Raw genomic sequence first — 19148 nt, forward strand, 5'->3', positions numbered from 1 at the left:
AATGATATAATTTCATAAAATTAACATGACAAAAGTTGTTTAAACATGGCTAACATCTTTTAGAATAGTCTGTGTCAGAACTCTGAAGGATTCCTAGGACCCACCAGAGAAGATTGTTAAGATTCTAGTGGCTGAAAAGTACCCAACAAAATTTCTGGAAATATGGTTTCAGAACTAAGCATTACCTGTTCTGAATTCAAAATATATAAAAATAAGTGTAACATAACCATATCACATTGAATTTCATGCACATTTTTTAGTCATGACAACAACATAAATGTGTTTCAATGGAGATGTCTAATTTCTATGGCCTCATCCAAATGCAATGCAAAAAAGGAATGTTTGTATTATAATAGATCCCTAAGGATGAACATATGCAAATGCGACCAACACATTCCCTACCCATGTAGAACGCATAGCCTAGTAGGCTTGCTTATAATACATAAAAAGGAGATAATGACATAATTAATTCTTTAGTCTATTTGCCCATCTGTGATGGACCCTCACCTCTCCTTTACATGTGCTTATTTACACAAGACCATCATTTACATTATGAAGCTGAAAGAATGCATATCATTGTGGTGTTGCTTAGATGTCATCTGGGTTTTTTTTTAGTGTCTGTATATCTTAAGTAAAGAGCCCTCCTGCTTTCCCCTTCATCTATGACCTCCACCCCACAGAAGTATAAATGGCAGAAAACAAGAACATTTTAAAGTCCCCTGAACATTTCTTAGCACTTTAGCACTGTTGACTTCCTGGAGTTACGGATATTAACAGTAGAGGTCAAATTTATCTCCTTTTAAATATTTCGTATGTAGTATATCCTTATGGCATAATTTACAAAAAAATATTCACCCTCTCTCTCTGACCCTCCCTTGCTCATGCTATCTCTCTCAAAAATAAATAAAACATTAAAAAAATAATGAAAAAAAAGGAAAAGGAGTGCCTGGGTGGCTCAGTCAGTTAAGTGTCCAACTTCAGCTCAGGTCATGGTCACACAGTCTGTGGGTTTGAGCCCTGTGTCAGGCTCTCGGCTGACAGCTCAGATCCTGGGGCCTGTCTACGGATTCTGTGTCTCCCTCTCTCTCTGACCCTCCCCTGCTCATGCTGTCTCTATCTCACTCTCAAAAATAAATAAAACATTAAAAAAATTAAATAAAATTATTTATAATCTAGTATGCATTATGTAAGATTTTAGAGAAAAATATATAACATGATGTTAGGGGCGCCTGGGTGGCTTAGTCGGTTAAGCATCTGACTTTTGCTTAGGTCATGATCTCGCGGTTCGTGGGTTCGAGCCCCGCGTCGGGCTCTGTGCTGACTGCCAGCTCAGAGCCTGGAGCCTATTTCAGAGTCTGTGTCTCCCTCTCTCTCTGACCCTCCCCTGCTCACACTGTTTCTCTCTCTCTCTCCTAGAAATAAATAAAAATATTTTTAAAAAATGATGTTAGTGGGACAAATTCTTATACCACTTGGGCTGTTCAACACCAGTGATTTTTAGTGGTCCTTTATTTTATTTTTCAAACTATCTCAATTTTGTTAGCTCCTCCATTTCCCTTTTGTCATCATTTAACTCTTTATCAGTTACCTTACTGTGGGTTCTCATAGAACTTATCAATACCATTTGTGTCGGTGCTGTGGTTGTGTATGTGCATGCATGTGTGTGCAGGTGCATGCATGGCAGGAGGAAAGGAGGTGTATTTGATATTCCAGCTATTTAGTGGTTACAGGATAGATAATGGGTTCCTAGTTTCTTCTGGAACCAGTTTTGTTAAGCTATATTTTGCTAGGAATCTGTACATTTTCAAATTTGTTGCCATAAATGTGTGAATATTTTCTTTTTTTGAGTTCTATATTTTATAAAGTACACAAAACATGTGATGAACTTTTATTTATGTACATATCCATATAATTGCCACCTGATCAAGATAAAAAGCAAATGCTTTTTTGGAAATTAAAAAAAGCAAAAGTAAATGCGATGCACCAGTGGGTTTTCTTGGGCCTCTTCAGAAGTGATTCCAGTCAAATTTCTATCTTATAGATTTTTAAACAGGCTTATTTCATTCAACATTATGTCTGGGGAAGTTATTCATGATGTGTTTAGCCACAGTTTTGTTGTTGTTGTTGTATACAATTCTATTGTGTAAATAAAACTGTTGTTTTCAGACTATTTCATGATTTCCATTTGGTTGCATATTTGAGCCTTGAATCAGAATTTGTAGAAATTGTAAAAATATCAGGTATTTCAACCTGCATTTTTGTTGTGGATTTGTACTTTAATAGTATTGTGGTCAGATAAAATAATCTGATGATGTTAATCATTTAACATTTGTTGAAATTTGCTTTAAACCAAGGTTATAGTCCCTTTTTAAATGTGCTATAAATGCTTTAAAAGAACGTATAATTTAGAGTTTTGTAGTTCTTCTTTAATTGTCTATCATCTGATGACTAAATACTGTTCATATTGTCTATTTCCCTGTAGATTTTTGTCTGTGTTTTCTTTTTTAATTGAGACATAATTGACATCACCTTTTGCGAGTTTAAAGTGTACAACCTATTCATATGATACGTTAGTATATTGCAGTAGGATTACCACTTTAGCATTAGCTAACACGTCTATCATGCCACATAATTATCACTTTGTTTTTGTACAGAGAATAATTGATATCTAGTGTCTTAGGAATGATGAAGTTTATAATAAAGTATTGACTATAATTTCTATTTTGTGTATTAGATTTCCAAGACTTCTATATCTTCTACTTCCAAGTTTGTACCCTTAAACAATATTTCCCTGAATCCCCCACCTCCTGGCTCCTTGAAATTAGAAAAAGATTTTAAACTCTCCAAATATATTAAGGATTTGACCGTATATTTATATATGATTTCCTGGTTTTTGCTTTATGTATTTATATGCTAAGATATTAGATAAACATTTTAATGATTTTAATATACCATTTACTGAATTTCAGTTTTTAATTTTGAAATGACTTACATTATCCCTAATAACATAATTTGCCTTAAAATTAGTTTTTATGATACATCCATATAAGTTCCTTTGGATTATCATTTATATTTTTCTATCCTTTTACTTTCATTCTTTATGTATTCTTTCTGTATGTAGAAAGAACATAATAGAACAAAACAGATTTTTTAAATTTTTTAATCTTTATTTTTGAGAGAGAAAGAGCATGAGCAGGGGAGGAGCAGAGAGAGAGAGACAGAGAGAGAGACAGACAGAATCCAAAGCAGCCTCCAGGCTCTGAGCCGTCAGCACAGAGTCCGATGTGGGGTTTGAACTCACTAATCATGAGATCATGGCCTGAGCTGAAGTCGGATGCTTAACCGACTGAGCCACCCAGGCACCCAAAAATAGATTTATTTTTAAGAATCCAGTTAAAAATCTTTGGGCACTGCTTTTATTTATTTATTTTTGAAATGTTAATTGTATTATCAGAACTCAAGAAAGATATCTTCATGAATTGATAAAGTACAAAGATGGAAAAATGTTAGGTTTAGCAAACTACATGTACCTCTTAGATTTAGGCATAAAATTAATATAGAAGAAAGTACTCCACTGAGATTTCTATTTAAATAACCTACTACTTTTAGGGTATGAGTACCTGCATTGCCAGATAACAGAGTTAAGGACCAATGATTAATTGCACCTATACTTAATGAAAAATAACCCTCCTCTTTTTACATAGTTATCTATACCTTTAAATACACATATCAAATTAGGGGTGTGTCCAGAAATGACTATATCCACATTTCATAACATAAATATTTTATCTTTTGAAATGTTAGCTATGATACTGAGAACACAGTAATTTCTGATTCTGTGATCTCTTAAAAGGACTAAGATTACCTAGAGATACCTAGGAAAGTGTAAATTTTTAATGAACAAAAAAGAAGTACAAGTGGTCTGATATGTAAGGTAACTGAAAAAGAGTGTGTGGCAAAATTTTAAGAGGAATCACCTGAATTTATGATCATGAGTAACATCAGTGGCCAGGAGTGTTTGCAGAGGCTAACCAAATTTGAATGTGAATTGATTATCTACCATAGAGGACTACTGTGCCAGTGAAAAACACTGCAATTTTGATACTTGGGTACATTTTTCTCCCAGTAATTTCACTTTTCTTCAGTTGTTGACAGAAAGATGAACCAAGGCTGACTATCAATAACATAATCCATTTTGGCAACCACTTGGCATATGATTGGACTCCTGAGTATACGTAATGTATCCCATTAATGTACCCTAAGAAAAATTCTCCCATACTTTTGTCCAACATTCCTGAAGGTTTCCTGCTAATTAGACTCCATAGAGGCGAGCTGCATCTTCAGAATCCAGCCTTTTATGTTCCCTTTACCTATTTAGCTAAGAAGTCAGGACCCTCATTTGCATGAGAGTTTTAACTTCAAATCGTGTCATTGTCTGCTTTTAGCATTTTCTCTGTAAACCTAGCAAGATAGCAAATAATCCTACTGAGGCACACGCAGTGTCTGGACCAGAAGAGATAGGTTCTAAAACTGGAGATAGTTCACAGTGGCTTATAGAAGTTATAAAAGTCCACAATCGAAAGCAGTTTTATATATCAGGGTTTATTTTTATTTCTTAACAAATATAGGATGCAGACCATGAGGGATGAAGGGTGTAGGTAATGCTCAGGAAAATGCATTTGTCTTCATGGGTTTTCCATCCATGTGGCACAGATTATGCTGCTGTCTGTGTTTCTGAATTTTATGATTTAACTGAGCCACATTAGTGATATTGTATAAGATTCCAGTGATTTAACCCAGACGCGAGGGTTCAGCAAACTGAATTTCCTAGTCATATATTTGAAAATTAAATAAAATGGAATTTGGTTTATATGTCCTTTGGTTTAAAATTTTGCTTTCACCATAAACTTCAATTATACAAATACATTATACATTATTCACCTATTTCTCACTTATTTTTCTTTATCCTGGTGTAAACATTACTTGAAATCTTTAAGACTTGATTTAAAAATTGATCTTTATTTTATAAAAACTATCCATGATGGTTTCACACAGAATTTCATGGGAATTTATATTCATTATTATGAATTTTTATTCATACATAATTTGCACATAAGGGAATGAGTTGCTAACAGAAGCAGTCCTGAAAATGGTCAAAAGGAAAAAGGATGAAAGGGAAATTATTGAAATAAAGACAGTACTTTAGAAATGTTGATCTAGGGGTGACTGGGTGACTCAGTCAGTTAAACATCCGACTTCGGCTCAGGTCATGATCTCATGGTTTGTGGGTTCGAGCCCCACATCGGGTTCTGTGCAGGCAGCTCAGAGCCTGGAGCCTGTTTCAGATTCTGTGTCTCCCTCTCTCTCTCTCTACCCTACCCCTGCTCATCCTCTGTCTCTCTCTCTTTCAAAAATAAATAAAAAGTATAAAAAAGTTTTTAAAAAGAAATGTTGATCTATGAAAAATATTTTAGTATACTGGTATCAGTATGTTGAGTTTACAGTGATACTGGGAAGCAAAGATGAATTCAAATTTAGCAACTTTGCAGCATCAGAATCTAACCGTTTATTGAGGTGTCTTGGCTACTGCACAGAGAACTTACCTGAGCCCACTGGTCCTGCTTGAAATCTGTCCATTTTACTGTGGACTACTGCTGAGACCATCTGATTTTTATTGCTTAGCAAGTATGACAAAACTGAGCTGTTCTTAGATAGCTCACTTGGTACCTACTCACTTGGTGTCCCATGGCCAAGTGTTCTTTTTCTGCTATGAACTGGTAACTCAAGATCTGTTTATGGAAGACTGTAAAACGCTCTGCTACAGAGGGCATAGCCTTATCTGAAGTCCCAGGGTTCTACATTGTGACTACACCACTCTCTAGAACTTTCTGTGATTCCATATTGCATCTGTATCTACCACTGACCCTTCTAACATTCTAGATTATGTGAATAATGTCTCAAGAAGGGCTGATTTTATTGTGGCCATACATACTCTAGTGCCTTTCTCCAGGCTCTACTCAAAGTTGGAAGCCTTCTATGCAAATATTCCTAAGGATTACGTTGCCTCGAGAATACAAAGGAACTACGATACACCATGCTGTTTCTTGCTAATGGGGAATTCAAGATGTAGGAATTGATCTTTACTTTGAAGAGGGTGTCCTGACCATTGGACCCATAAAATTGATGGCCAGTCCATGAATCTTCATAGTATTTCTCTACCACTCGTTAAGTCTTACTGAGTCTTCCATTGTACTAGCCACCTTGCTTGCTCTTTTCAATCTGCATATCGTTGTCAATGTAATAAGTGTGTTTTCTCTGATCCCATATACAGTAGATTAAGAAGAGCCACATCTCTTCAGATTATATAATAACAGGGTGGAAGTAAAAACATAGCCCTGAGACAAAACTATAAATGAATATTTTCCATTCCATGTGAATGCAAACTATTTCTGAACCTCATTTTGATTGTAGTAGAAAATAGCACATTAGCTAAATTTAATAGCCACATACCATGGACTGCTGTATCTGCTCTAAAAATTATAGTACATGCAACAAAACACTTATGATCAGGGCTTCTACTTGGTTTAGTCATTGATAGTCTATGATCATTCTCCAGGATCCATCTGGTTTCCAAGAGCCAGGATGGCATGTTAAAAGGATTTACTAAAGGCTCCATCAACTATGATTTCTGTAGGTCTTTTTATGGTAGCATTAATCTCTGCCATTCTGGCCCACGTGGATGTCTGTGCATGTTGGGTAAAGGCATTTAGAGGTTTTCGTTTGTCATTACAATGATAGTGCATCTGAAGACCTGAAATTAGAGTTACTCCATCCACCAAATCACTGAATTTCAACAAGGCACTCAGAGACTTAGAGAAGAAAGAAAACACACACATACACACTCCGGCATAATGGATGTGTTCATGGACAAAGTGCATTCACTGTTAACTAGACTTTAAACAAGATGCCATATTAAAATTATTATCAGAATCTGGTAGACTTCAGTTATAATGGGGCAACCATGACCCTTTGGGTCTCCAGCTGTGAGTTTCAATTTAGCTCCTGTATTCAACAGTTGTCAGAATGCCTTGTCATTCCCCATTTCCTCAGATACAGTCACGAGTGATTGGCCTTAGGTTTCGATGGAGGGGGGAAAGACTAGGGAATCTTCACCGTGTATTTTCCCTTTGATACTGCAGGGTTTTCTTCCAGGGAGTCAGTACCCTTTTTAATCAGTGGATTCTGGATCTGAAAATCAGTTCAGATCTTATAACTGTGCAAGGGATCATAACCTTCTTCCCCTCCCCTCTCCGAACGAATGTCTTCTTGCATCCTTTCTTTTTCTTGACTTTTTTAAGTAACAGGTATTGAATGGAATTCTTGATCTCTATTTTACCTTTATGGACACATGCTACATTAACCATTTCAACTGCCTACACATCAAATGTCCTTCCCCACTCTTAGTTGTTATGATAATGAAGATTCCTGGTAGTGGTTAAAGTGGGACCAATTGGCCCATTATTTTAGGAACTCATCATCTCCATGTATGTTTATGATCAGGCTATGTGACTACCTTCCACTGCCAGCCCTGACTTGCAGAGGAGAATCATCACAGAATTTTTTAGTGATATTGGCATTATTTTCTCCAGTGCCTTCCCAATGTCCTTGATCAATGATGAGTATCCTGAGCCTTCTTAAGGAAGATAACTCACCAGCAGATATTCTAACTTTACATCATATATATCTCCCACCACGTTTACTTCCCTTAGCCTCTTTATTTTGTCCTCTACCATGTGTCAGGACAACTTAGATACTTCTACTACATTGACTATAGGGTGTTTTTTGTTATTGTTTGTTTTGTTTTTTGTTGTTTTTCCCCAGGCTTATAAGAGCTATATGCACAGTGAATTTGCCCTGTCATCTCAGGTCATTGCTAATGTGTTATGTCCTATATGTCAAGAAAGTATCACTTGCACAATAAAGTTTTTATTAGCTAGTCTTAAACTCTAGCCCCTTTGATCAAGAATCCTAAAGATCCAACCTACAAATAGTCCCCCTAGCTCCAACTGGTACATGCAAACTACTTTTTTTTAAGGTTACAAAATGCTCATCATGATATAGTTACCATCTTTTACCATGCAAAAATATTACAATTTTAATTGTATTTCCTAACTGTACTTCTCATCCCCATGACTTCTTTATCATTGGACATTTGTACCTCTTAATTCCCTTAGTTTATTTTGCTATCCCACCACTCACCTCCCCTCTGGTAACTACTGGTTTATTCTCATAAATACAGAGAAATACTAACCATTTTGATTGGTGTGAGATGATATTTCATTGTGGTTTTGATCTGCTTTTCCCCAATGATTAGTGATGTAGAGCATCTTTTCATGAATATGTCTTCTTTGGATAAATGTCTCTTCAGATCCTCTGCCCAGTTTCAATTGAACTATTATTATTTTTGATGCTGAGTTGTATGAGTTCTTTATGTATTTTAGTTATTAACCATATTAACTCCTTTATAGATATATCATTTGGAAATGTCTTCTCTCCTATTTAGAAGACTTCCTTTTCATTTTGTTGATGATTTCCTTTACTGTGCCAAAGCTTTTTAGTTTAATGTAATCTCAATGGTTTTTGCTTTTGTTTCACTTGCTCAGGCAGATAGTTCTGGGAAAATATTGTAAAGACAATATCAATAATACTGCTTGTGTTTGGGGAATTTTATGGTTTCAAGTCTTACATTCAGGTCTTTAATTCATTTTTAGTTAATTTTTGTGTATAAGAAAGTAGTCTAGTTTTATTCTTTTCATGTAACTGTCCAGTTTTCTCATCATCATTTTTTGAAAAGACAGTCCTTTTACCTTTGTATATTCTTCCATCTGTTGCCATATATTAATTCATCACATGAGTGTGGGTTTATTTCTGGGCCCTCTGTTGAGTTCCATTGATCTACGTGTCTATTTTTGTATTAGTACTATGCTGTTTTGATTGCTATAGTTTTGTAGTATAGTTTACAATTGGTATTTGATACCTCCAGCTTTGTTCTTTCTCAAGATTGCTTTGGCTATTGAGGTCTCATGTAGTTCCATACAAATTTTAGGATTACTTTAGTTCTGTGAAGAAAACTATTTGCAGTTTGATAGGGCTTACACTGAATCTATAGATTGCTTTGGATAGTTGGGACATTTTAACATTATTGATTCTTCTAATCCACAAGCATGGTATGTATTTCCATTTATTTGTGTATCTTCAATTTTTTCCATCAGTGCCTTTAATGACTTTGAGAGTATAGGTTCTACATTTCTTAGGTTTAGTTTATTGCTATGTATTTATTCTCTTTGATGTAATTATAAATAGGATTGTTTTCTTTTTTCTATTTTGTTATTAACATATAGAAACACAACATATTCATATATATTTGTAACTTGCAACTTTGCCGAGATGATTAGGTCTCCTCGCTTTTTGGTGGAGCCTTTAGAGTTTTCTATATATAGTCTCATGTAGTCCACAAAGAGTGACAGTTTTACTTCTTCCTTAGTTTGAATGCTTTTTATTTCTTTTGCTTGTCTGATTACTCTGGCTAGAACTTCCAATATGATGAATAAAAGTGATGAGAGTAGACATTCCTGTCTTGTTCCTGATCCTAGATGAAAAACTTTCAGGTTTTTACCATTGAGTATGATGTTAGCTGTGGGTTTTTCATATGTGGACTTTATCATGTTGAGGTAAGGTCCCTCTATACATGCTTTGTTGAGAAGTTTTATCTTGAATGGAAGTTGAACTTTGTCAAATGCTTTTTCCTCCTCTCTTGATATGATCATACAGCTTTTATCCTTCATTTTGTCTGTGTAGTCTATCATATTGGTTGATTGGTTGATATTGAACCATCCTTGCATTCTTTTTTTAAAGTTTTTTTTTTTTTAATGTTTTATTTCTGAGAGTGAGAGAGAGAGACCAACCACGTGAGCAGGGGAGGGTCAGAGAGAGAGGGAGACACAGAACCGGAAACAGGCTCCAGGCTCTGAGCTGGCTGTCAGCACAGAGCCTGATGCAGGGCTCGAACCCATGAACCGTGAGATCATGACCTGAGCCAAAGTCAGACGCTTAACCAACTGAGCCACCCAGGCGCCCCTTTGCATTCTTAAACTAAATCTTTTGTTTGTTTTTTGTTTTGGTCTGGCAAAGATATTAAGGTAATGTTGGCTCAAAGAATGAATTTGGCAGCATTTCTTCCAATTCTGTTTTTAGTATTAGTCTGAGAATGATAGATATTTACCCTTCTTTTAATGTTTAGTAGAATTCTCCTGTGATACTATCTAGTTCTGCGCTTTGTTTATTGGGCGTTTTGATTATCAATTTAATTTAATTACAATTACAATTGGTGTTCAGGTTTTCTGTTTCTCTCTGATTTAGCTTGGAAGATTGTATGATCCTAGAAATTTATTCATTTCTTACAGATTGTCCAATTTGTTGGCAAATAATTTTTCAAAGTAGTCTCAAAATACTCTACATTTTTGTGGTGTCGGTTGTAACTTTTCTTTCATTTCTAATTTTGAGTCCTCTCTTTTTTTCTTGATAAGTATGGCTAAAGGTTTATCAATTTTATATTTTCAAAGCACTAGCTCTTAGTTTCATTGGTCTTTTGTATGATTATTTTTAGTCTCTATTTCATCTATTTTCCTTCTGATCTCTATTATTTCCTTCCTTCCTTCTAACTTTCAATTTTGGTCTTCTTTTTCTAGTTCCTTTAGATGTAATGCAACAATTTATTAAAATTATTTACATATATAGTCTGTTTCATCAATTATCAGAATCAACATGTGGAGAACTGAGTTATATTAGGATTTAACCCTAATTTTTGGTCTGGCAGCTAGGACAGGTGAAGGGTCATGGCCCTAAATAGGCCATATACTACCTTATGAAAAAGAGAATTCTGCAGTATATTCCAGTTTAACAAATTGTCTGATGCTTCCAAGAGAGGTATTGGCTACTACCATAAGCACAGCCAGTGTAGGTGAGGATAGGTGGTTGTAACATCAATATACCTTGGGACATCCATCTATATGTAGCTTTTCTGAGTTTTCAGGATCATAGCTTTTTCTACTAGGACCCTCATCTTTGCATAAAAGATCTGCCTTGACTGAGCATTCAAATGTTTTTGTTTTTACAGCTCTGTGACTCCTGGCAATTAGATTTTCAGTCTACCACTCAGTTGCATCCATCTTCCACTGTAGTTGATGAGGGCTTCTTTATAGTTTACCACAGAAGGTCTCTAGTTATTAGCTATTATCAGCATTGTATTATCATTTTCCTCCTATAGGGCATCAGTACAATTTAGAAGTAATCATACATTTCCCTTCTGTATAAGCATCATTTCTCCATCTTATTTAAAATTGTCTCATCATCACATACATCACGATATTACCCACTTGTGGATAGAAAGTAAACATTTCATATGTACCCAACTATAATTTGTTGACAGTTATCCTTTTCTCATTTAGCCATCCAGATCATATCGAAATATCTACAGTAAATCAGAGTTAGTCCTCATAGCTATGAGACCAGAGATTCTAAGTCCTTTCAGATCTGACTTGTGGGTTATAAGTCAGCTCTTCGGACTATACTGTTATCCAACCAGAATACAGTAACTAAGGCAAAATAAGTATATAGAGTGTACTACAGGCATCTCAGATTCACCTATTTGAAGGATATTCCAAATTATATCTGAATGTCTCAAGTAAGTCAGATTCACAGTGGGAGTCTAAGATAGTTTTCTGTGGAGATAGTTAGATCTGAGTCTGTATAGATTTCTTAGGCTGTCTAATCTCTTCAGTTCATATTTAGAATGCAATCAGAAGTATCTGGGGCCAGGGTGAAGGTTCAGAACCCCTTGCTAGCAGAATCAATGGCATTCTGTGTATATTTAAGAAACCTTTCCAGTAGTGATATCCCTAAAGAAGAAGACAACAAGATCATAGCTGGGAAGTTTTCTCAGATGTATTAAGTACCTGATGGGATTCAAATTCAGGTGTGAATGTTCCCAAAGTTGATGTCCTTAATTAGTACTATGCTATAGTGTAATGCACTATAGCAATGAGGTTTTTCACCTAGAAAGTACCACAAATGTAATCCCTCAAACAAGTAATGAACTTATTGAGGACAATAACAATCTTAGATAGGGAAATTTATGAGTTTTGAGAATATCAACAGTCATAGGTAATTCAAATTCCTGAGAACTTGGGGTTTTTTTCTAAAGTACAGATCTATGGAATGAAAGAGCTTTAAGACCAGAGGAGTTTATCTACCCTCCTCTGGGTGTTAATGGCTTTAATTGCTGCGAACACTCACAGTGATGACTCTCACCATTTGGTAAAACTCAGAGCAGTTGGGGTATATCTGGCTATGGTTTGGAAGAACAAAAATGTATTAAGCTGAACACCAAAATGGAACCATTCTTATTGACCTAAAGAATGAAATTTACAGACAGCCAGATAGAGTATAAAGATTACACAGAAAATTTCAGTGAGATCAAATGGGTGTGATGAGGAAAGAAGGGACAATTTGATTACTTTGCCAGTGGTAGAAACAGAGGCTCAATCTCAGGGATCCATAAAGGAAGAGGAAACTAGACCAAAGAAGCTATATAAGTAAGCATTTGTAGATGAAGAGGATAATTAACATGAGCAGTTACAGAATAAAATCCTAAATAATATTAAGAGTTTAGCACAATAGAGTTTCCTTTCTCTCTCATATCACAGACCAAGAAGTTGTGAGGCAAGTGGCCTTCCAAGTGGTGATTGAGGGGTGCAGGCTGCCTCTCTTTAGGCATTATTGGCGTGCCCTAGGGCCTTCTCTAAGTCCTCTGTCTCAATTGTCCAATGAACAGGCAAGGAAAAAAAGTACTCAGAGAATCTCACAGGCTATTATACTCCAGAATATTCCTAAGAATAGCCCAAAAAACCTCTACCCAGGATAGTATAAATCTAGTAATTTTGCAGATGTATTACCTCCTCTCTCAAAGGTCCCATATGGTACAACTTTTTAATTTTTTCCCCAGAGATCTTTCATTGATCTTGATAATTAGAAAATATGAATGTAGGTGAATTCAGAACAGCATAAGAATAAGTAATTAATCTTTATGTCCAGGAGCTAAAGTGTGCCTGATTCGTTTCTGTCCTTAGAGCACTCTGACTCTACAGAATAAAGTGATATCAGCTAAGATAGAAGTTTTCAGTTCTCTGTAGTCAAGGATCACGTTACAACAGCAACAACAAAACATCGCCACTTGGGATTGTTTGTGAAATTAAATGATGCATCCAAAATATTTAACATGATATACAAAATAAGTACTCAAAAAATTTACTATTCAAATATTATTAGGTACCACAATTCTACATAAGGAAATTATATAGGAAATGTTACTGTTTTCATTAAAACATAATTATAGTTTTCTATTGGCTGTCAGTTTTTCTTGGCTTGTGGCTCCATCACTCTGATCTCTCTCCATCTTCACCTTTACATTACCTGCAGTTCAGCAGTTAGTCAGTACTCACACATCTAGCAGTATTGTCAGAACTTAAACCTGGGTCTTTTGCACTCCAGGGTCCATGGTTGTAACTGCTGAACTGCTTCCCTAGCGCCTGATTGTGCTAATTACTGGTTTTAGTTCAGAGATTTACAAAACAATGTTAGTACTTGTCTATCATACCACAGAGAACATTGTAATGTTAAATTGATGTAAATATATGTAAACTGTGTAAACTGTGACCTCCTATATCAAACATAAAATATTATATATTTTAGAAGAGCAGTTTCCAGGCCATTGTCATTAGAATTGTCACAATGTAATCCTTTGAAATGGCACATCTCTTTTTTCTGTAAATCAAACTTCTCTATCTTTATTTTTTTGAAATGTTTGATCATTTTTGAGAGAGAGAAAACACAAGCAGGGGAGGGGCAGAGAGAGAGGGAGACACAGAATCCAAAGCAGGCTCCAGGCTCTGAGCCATCAACACAGAACCGAACATGGGGCTTGAACTGCAAGATCATGACCTGAGCCAAAGTTGGGTGCTCAACTGCCTGAGCCACCCAAGCACCCCGTAAACTTCTCTATTATTAACTTCCATACAGTGGAGTTTCAGAGACTTCTCTTCAAGTCTGACTGTGACCACAAAATCTTAACCATTTTAGAATAGACGTAGACTAAGATTTTAGACAAGAAAAAGAACTTGTCTATTGAAAAGGACTCTATTCTTTGATATAAGGTCCATTTTACTTTTAGGTCACCTCAATAAAATACAGTGTATGCCTCATTCTTATCAAAAATTGAATTAATGAAAGACTGTGTGCAGAAAACGTGAATACATTCAGTTTTGGGGATGCAGCTTCACATAGATGCTTTTGGTGTCAGATGTGGGCATATTCAGTAATATGAGAGGTACGTTTAAGTAGTGAAACTTTGAGAAGGAGATAAAGGAAAACACTTTAGCTTTCAGTGTCCACTTAGGAAAGTTTTTCTCCTGTGTTCTGTTCAGATTATGAGGCTTGATTCTAATCAAGACTTACTAATATTTAAGGAAGGACAAACTAGGAATGACATCTGGGTCCAATACTTATAAGCTGTACAAAGATTTCAATTATATTTTGAGACCTAAGCTAGTGTTCTAGGGTATTTTACATGTGTTACCATATTTAACTTGAACAATATCATGGGCTTAAATACATATTTGTATTCAATGAGAAAAGGATCTATCTTGTTTTAAAAAGGCTTTTGGGGCCTCTGGCTGGCTCAGTTGGTAGAGCATGTAACTCATGATCTCAGGGTTGTGAGTTCGAACTCCATGTTGGGTATAGAGTTTACTTAAAAAAAATTTTATGTGTGTTAAAAATAAAGGGGGGCTTTCAGTGATTAATTACTATTGTTTCTACTTCTTAGTGACTAGCCCAGTGACTTTCATCCCCTTGTGTAATCTAGTTAGAGTGCCATACTTGTGAACCAAAACCCATTTTCCCATTATTATTTTTGTTTCCTAGTAGTGAAGGCAGGTTGAATTTATTCAGTCTGTATATTTCTAGTACCCATCGCCATGCCTGTCATTTAGAAGGTTCTCAATAAAAGAACTTACTTTGTAACACCTTTGCCTAAAACTCCCACGCATGGTTACCTCTAGGGTATAGCTACAACTCTTTTAACTGTTCTGAAAGGATCCTCAGCACCCATTTTAATTTTACCACTTTACCTTAACCCCTTGCCACCCCTTCCTTCACTCTAGCAACAAAAAACTTCTCATTGCTCCCTTCTACAAATTGAGAGGCATCAACGTTCATTTGTATAGAACACAACTGGTTTTTTTTTTTTTGAGACTCCAATAAGAGGTCAAAGTAGTGAAAAGAAGAAAACCAAACTTAGTCATTGGCATTTCTATATCTTTAATTAACTCAATTTTCAACTTGCCAGGACTTTGTTATGTGATCCAAATAGAGTTTTAGATGTTGAGGTCATTTTTTAAATAATGGTATTTCTAGAGATTGTCTGAGATTTGGGAATAAATGTTTAAAAAATAGATGAAATGACACCTGCTAAGTGCAAGAACAGCAGATATGCTGCATAGCTCAATCCATGGCCCACCTTGTATGAAAGGCTACATCTTAGTGGGATTCCAGCTTCCTGAGTAAATTGATAGCCGGGTGCATAAAATCCACAAATGTATTAACAGTATTGTGTTATGCAACCTATATGCTTTATCAAATAATATTACTGAGTAATTCAGCTATAGAGCTAAAAATAATTTCAGATTTAATAATACCACAACTAACAAAATACATAATTTTTTAAAAAGTTAAAACATTACAAAAGGCTGGAAAAATGATAGTAACCAATAAGATAAAGATTAGCAGCTATCTTATTTGTCATATTGTTTAATGTGAAGTATCTGTAAGTAAAAAAAGGGTTTAACACTCAAGTTACAGAAAAGAAATGCAATGAACCAAATGTGAAAAAGTTCTACCATATTAATAATCAAATAAATGGATTATAAATTATATCTTTTATCTAATTTTACCAATTATGAGACAAAATCTTCTTTAATATGCATGTCATATTAGTGCAACCACAATAATACATTCATTCATTCATTGCTAATTTCAATGAAAATTTCATTTTAAAGATAGTTTTGTTAGTTTTCTTAATATAAAAGGTATGTCTGTTGATGGCAATCTAGAATATATGAAGAAGCCAAAAATTAACATAAAATTTAAGACATACTACAAATATCCAAATATTAACAGTTAATTTGAGGGATAAATATCATTTCTGACACTCCTCCCAAAACAAATATGCATGTTTGTATGTAAATATTCTATTTAAAGAAATATACATGTGTTCTATAAATCTCTATACATGTAGTATATATACACATACACATTTATACATAGATTTATGTATATACATAAACAACGTATACATATAGACTAATAGTAATGATGTGGGTATATATATATATATATACACACACACACATACAACATATATGCTTATGCATATTATGTATTTAAATGTTGGACATACTATACCTGATTTTTTTTGTATTTAACAATATTTTCATGTATTTTGTCTTGGTATTAAATATTATTCTGCCACATCAATTTCATGATTTTATATTATTCCATGATAAGGATACATAGAATTCACATAATTACTATATGATGTGGAAAATGCTATATTTTCAGTTGTAATTATTTTATAGCTAGTAAGATTAAGCATGCTTTGAAATGATTATTAGCAATGGTACTGCTTTTGTGAATGTCTCATGTCTCTTTTACGTTTTTGTATCCATAATTATTGATTTGTAAGAATTCTATATTAGGACTAGAATTTTCTTTTCCAATAAAATATTTGCCAGCGTTATCCCAGATTTGTTATTTTTTTGTTTTGATTTGTGACTTCTCTTTTGATGTTGTTCCTGTTTTAATTATAGCAAAATCAGTGAAATCACAAGCTTTCTCCTTTCTGTACTTCTCTGGTTTTAGAAGATTCTTTTATACTAAAAACTATGCAAATTACTGCCTTTGTTTTCTTGTAAGACATTTGATTTCATTTACTCTGTTTAAATAGTGTAATTAGCATTTTAGTATAAGGGATGAAATAGCTGGGTTTTTTTTTCTATTCCCGCTTTATCAAAATGTTAAACCAAATTTGCATGGATCTTTTATAATACAGTTTGGCAATATTTAAAAATGCAATAAATAGGGCCAGCTGGGTGGATCAGTCTGTTAAGCATCCAACCCTTAGTTTTGGCTCAGGTCATGATCTCATGGTTTATGGGTTCGAGCCCCGTGATGGACTCTTTACTGACAGCACGGAGCCTGCTTGGGATTCTCTCTCTCCCTCTCTCTCTGCCTCTCCCTCATTCATGCTGTCTCTGTCTCTCTCTCCAAAACAAATAAACAAACTTTTAAAAAATACAGTAAACAATTTACAACCTTGGTTATAATAATGGATCTCAAGGAAAAATATTCAAAGCAAGGAAAAAGCTTGAGAACTATATAATGGCAGTTTAAGTTACTGAATCTACTATATGTCAACTGTATTAAGGAGGTGATGTCATGTAATTAGCATAAGAGCTAGTTGAGGAAGCCAGCTGTACCCATTTTGTAGATGAGGAAATTGAGACTCCAGAAGTTAAGCTGCTTTAATGATAGTAGTCTATGATTATACTATGTGTATATGTATATATATATATATAGTATACTATATTATACTACGATTGCAACTGTTACTTCCAAGCATATCAGAAGGTTGTAAGCTTAAAAACAAGCTAGGAGTGAAGACCGAGGGGATCACTAGAGAGAAAAAGGAATAGAGGTAGGAAGAGAAGGACGGTGAGGATGGGAGGGAGGAGAGACTATATTAGGAAGAAAAGGAAAGGGAAGCAAGCAAATACTATAGGAAAAAATAACCAACCCAGGAATTACACGATCAGTATAATGTATGGAGACAATAGGAGGGCAAAAATGATAATCACCAACTTTCTAGTGTTATGTTACCTTTTTATAATGATTAAAGACCCTCCATATTCCCTTTATTTCCAAGTTAGCTAATAGAGCTAGCTTTTTAAAATCTTTTCTTTATAAAAAGCATTATTTTAACCATCCTTTGTACTTTGCCCCAGCTCTGTTATGATTTTTCCAGACAGTCGCAAGGGCAGCTGGAACGGGTGGTTTCTGGACAGTACAATTTCAGTTGAGCCTGGCACACTCCGTGTATTTGTGTTTCTTTATTTCTTAACACCTGGATGCCAATTTCGTACATACCTTGCTGATGTGCCGTAATAGCTGGGCTAAGGGAAGGAACACCACTGCTGCCACCCGGGCTTTGTGCAATGCTTCCTGGTCCTCAACTGGAAGGCGTGCTGGGCTCCTCACAAATGGAGNTATAGTGTTATGTTATCTTTTTATAATGATTAAAGACCCTCCATATTCCCTTTATTTCCAAGTTTGTTAAAAGTTCCATCCTTTGTACTTTGCCCCAGCTCTGTTATGATTTTTCCAGACAGTCGCAAGGGCAGCTGGAACGGGTGGTTTCTGGACAGTACAATTTCAGTTGAGCCTGGCACACTCCGTGTATTTGTGTTTCTTTATTTCTTAACACCTGGATGCCAATTTCGTACATACCTTGCTGATGTGCCGTAATAGCTGGGCTAAGGGAAGGAACACCACTGCTGCCACCCGGGCTTTGTGCAATGCTTCCTGGTCCTCAACTGGAAGGCGTGCTGGGCTCCTCACAAATGGAGGCGGTTGGGGGAGGGTTAAGGAGCTTCAGAGGGGTGGGGCTGACAGTAGCAACTGCAGAGTTGGCCTCCAAAAGAAAGGATAACGATGCTTCAAAATTAGGGCTACGGATGCAACACACAATAGACTGAATTAGGGCTATGTAGCAACACACAATTGACAGGGAACCAATTATTGAGTGCTTCAGTTCATTGTAATTCAAAGTGTGGTTTAAGAGCCTAAATTACCTTGATAATTGTATTTCCTTTCTTTACCTCACTAGCTTCTCCATCTTAGCTCCAATAAAATTCCATGCTAGTTCCATAAAGACAGAAATCCCACTGTATTCTCCTGACTGGTTCTTTGCCAACCAC

At 35.4% G+C, this 19148-nt stretch overlaps 2 long non-coding RNA genes across 3 annotated transcripts in view; one reads left to right on the forward strand and one right to left on the reverse strand.

Moving 5' to 3' along the window:
- The window catches only part of LOC144245196 (uncharacterized), a 30159-nt gene extending 24336 nt beyond the window's left edge, over positions 1–5823 (reverse strand). For both annotated transcript variants that reach the window (XR_013339195.1, XR_013339194.1), the window contains exon 1: positions 5604–5823. This is a non-coding gene — a long non-coding RNA (uncharacterized LOC144245196). The remainder of the gene's footprint in view (positions 1–5603) is intronic.
- LOC144245207 (uncharacterized) overlaps positions 1–19148 on the forward strand; it is a 331942-nt gene that overhangs the window by 204057 nt on the left and 108737 nt on the right. The window lies entirely within an intron of this gene.

The sequence above is a fragment of the Crocuta crocuta genome, unplaced genomic scaffold, assembly GCF_008692635.1.
Source record: "Crocuta crocuta isolate KB4526 unplaced genomic scaffold, BGI_CrCroc_1.0 scaffold78, whole genome shotgun sequence".
Taxonomy (NCBI): domain Eukaryota; kingdom Metazoa; phylum Chordata; class Mammalia; order Carnivora; family Hyaenidae; genus Crocuta; species Crocuta crocuta.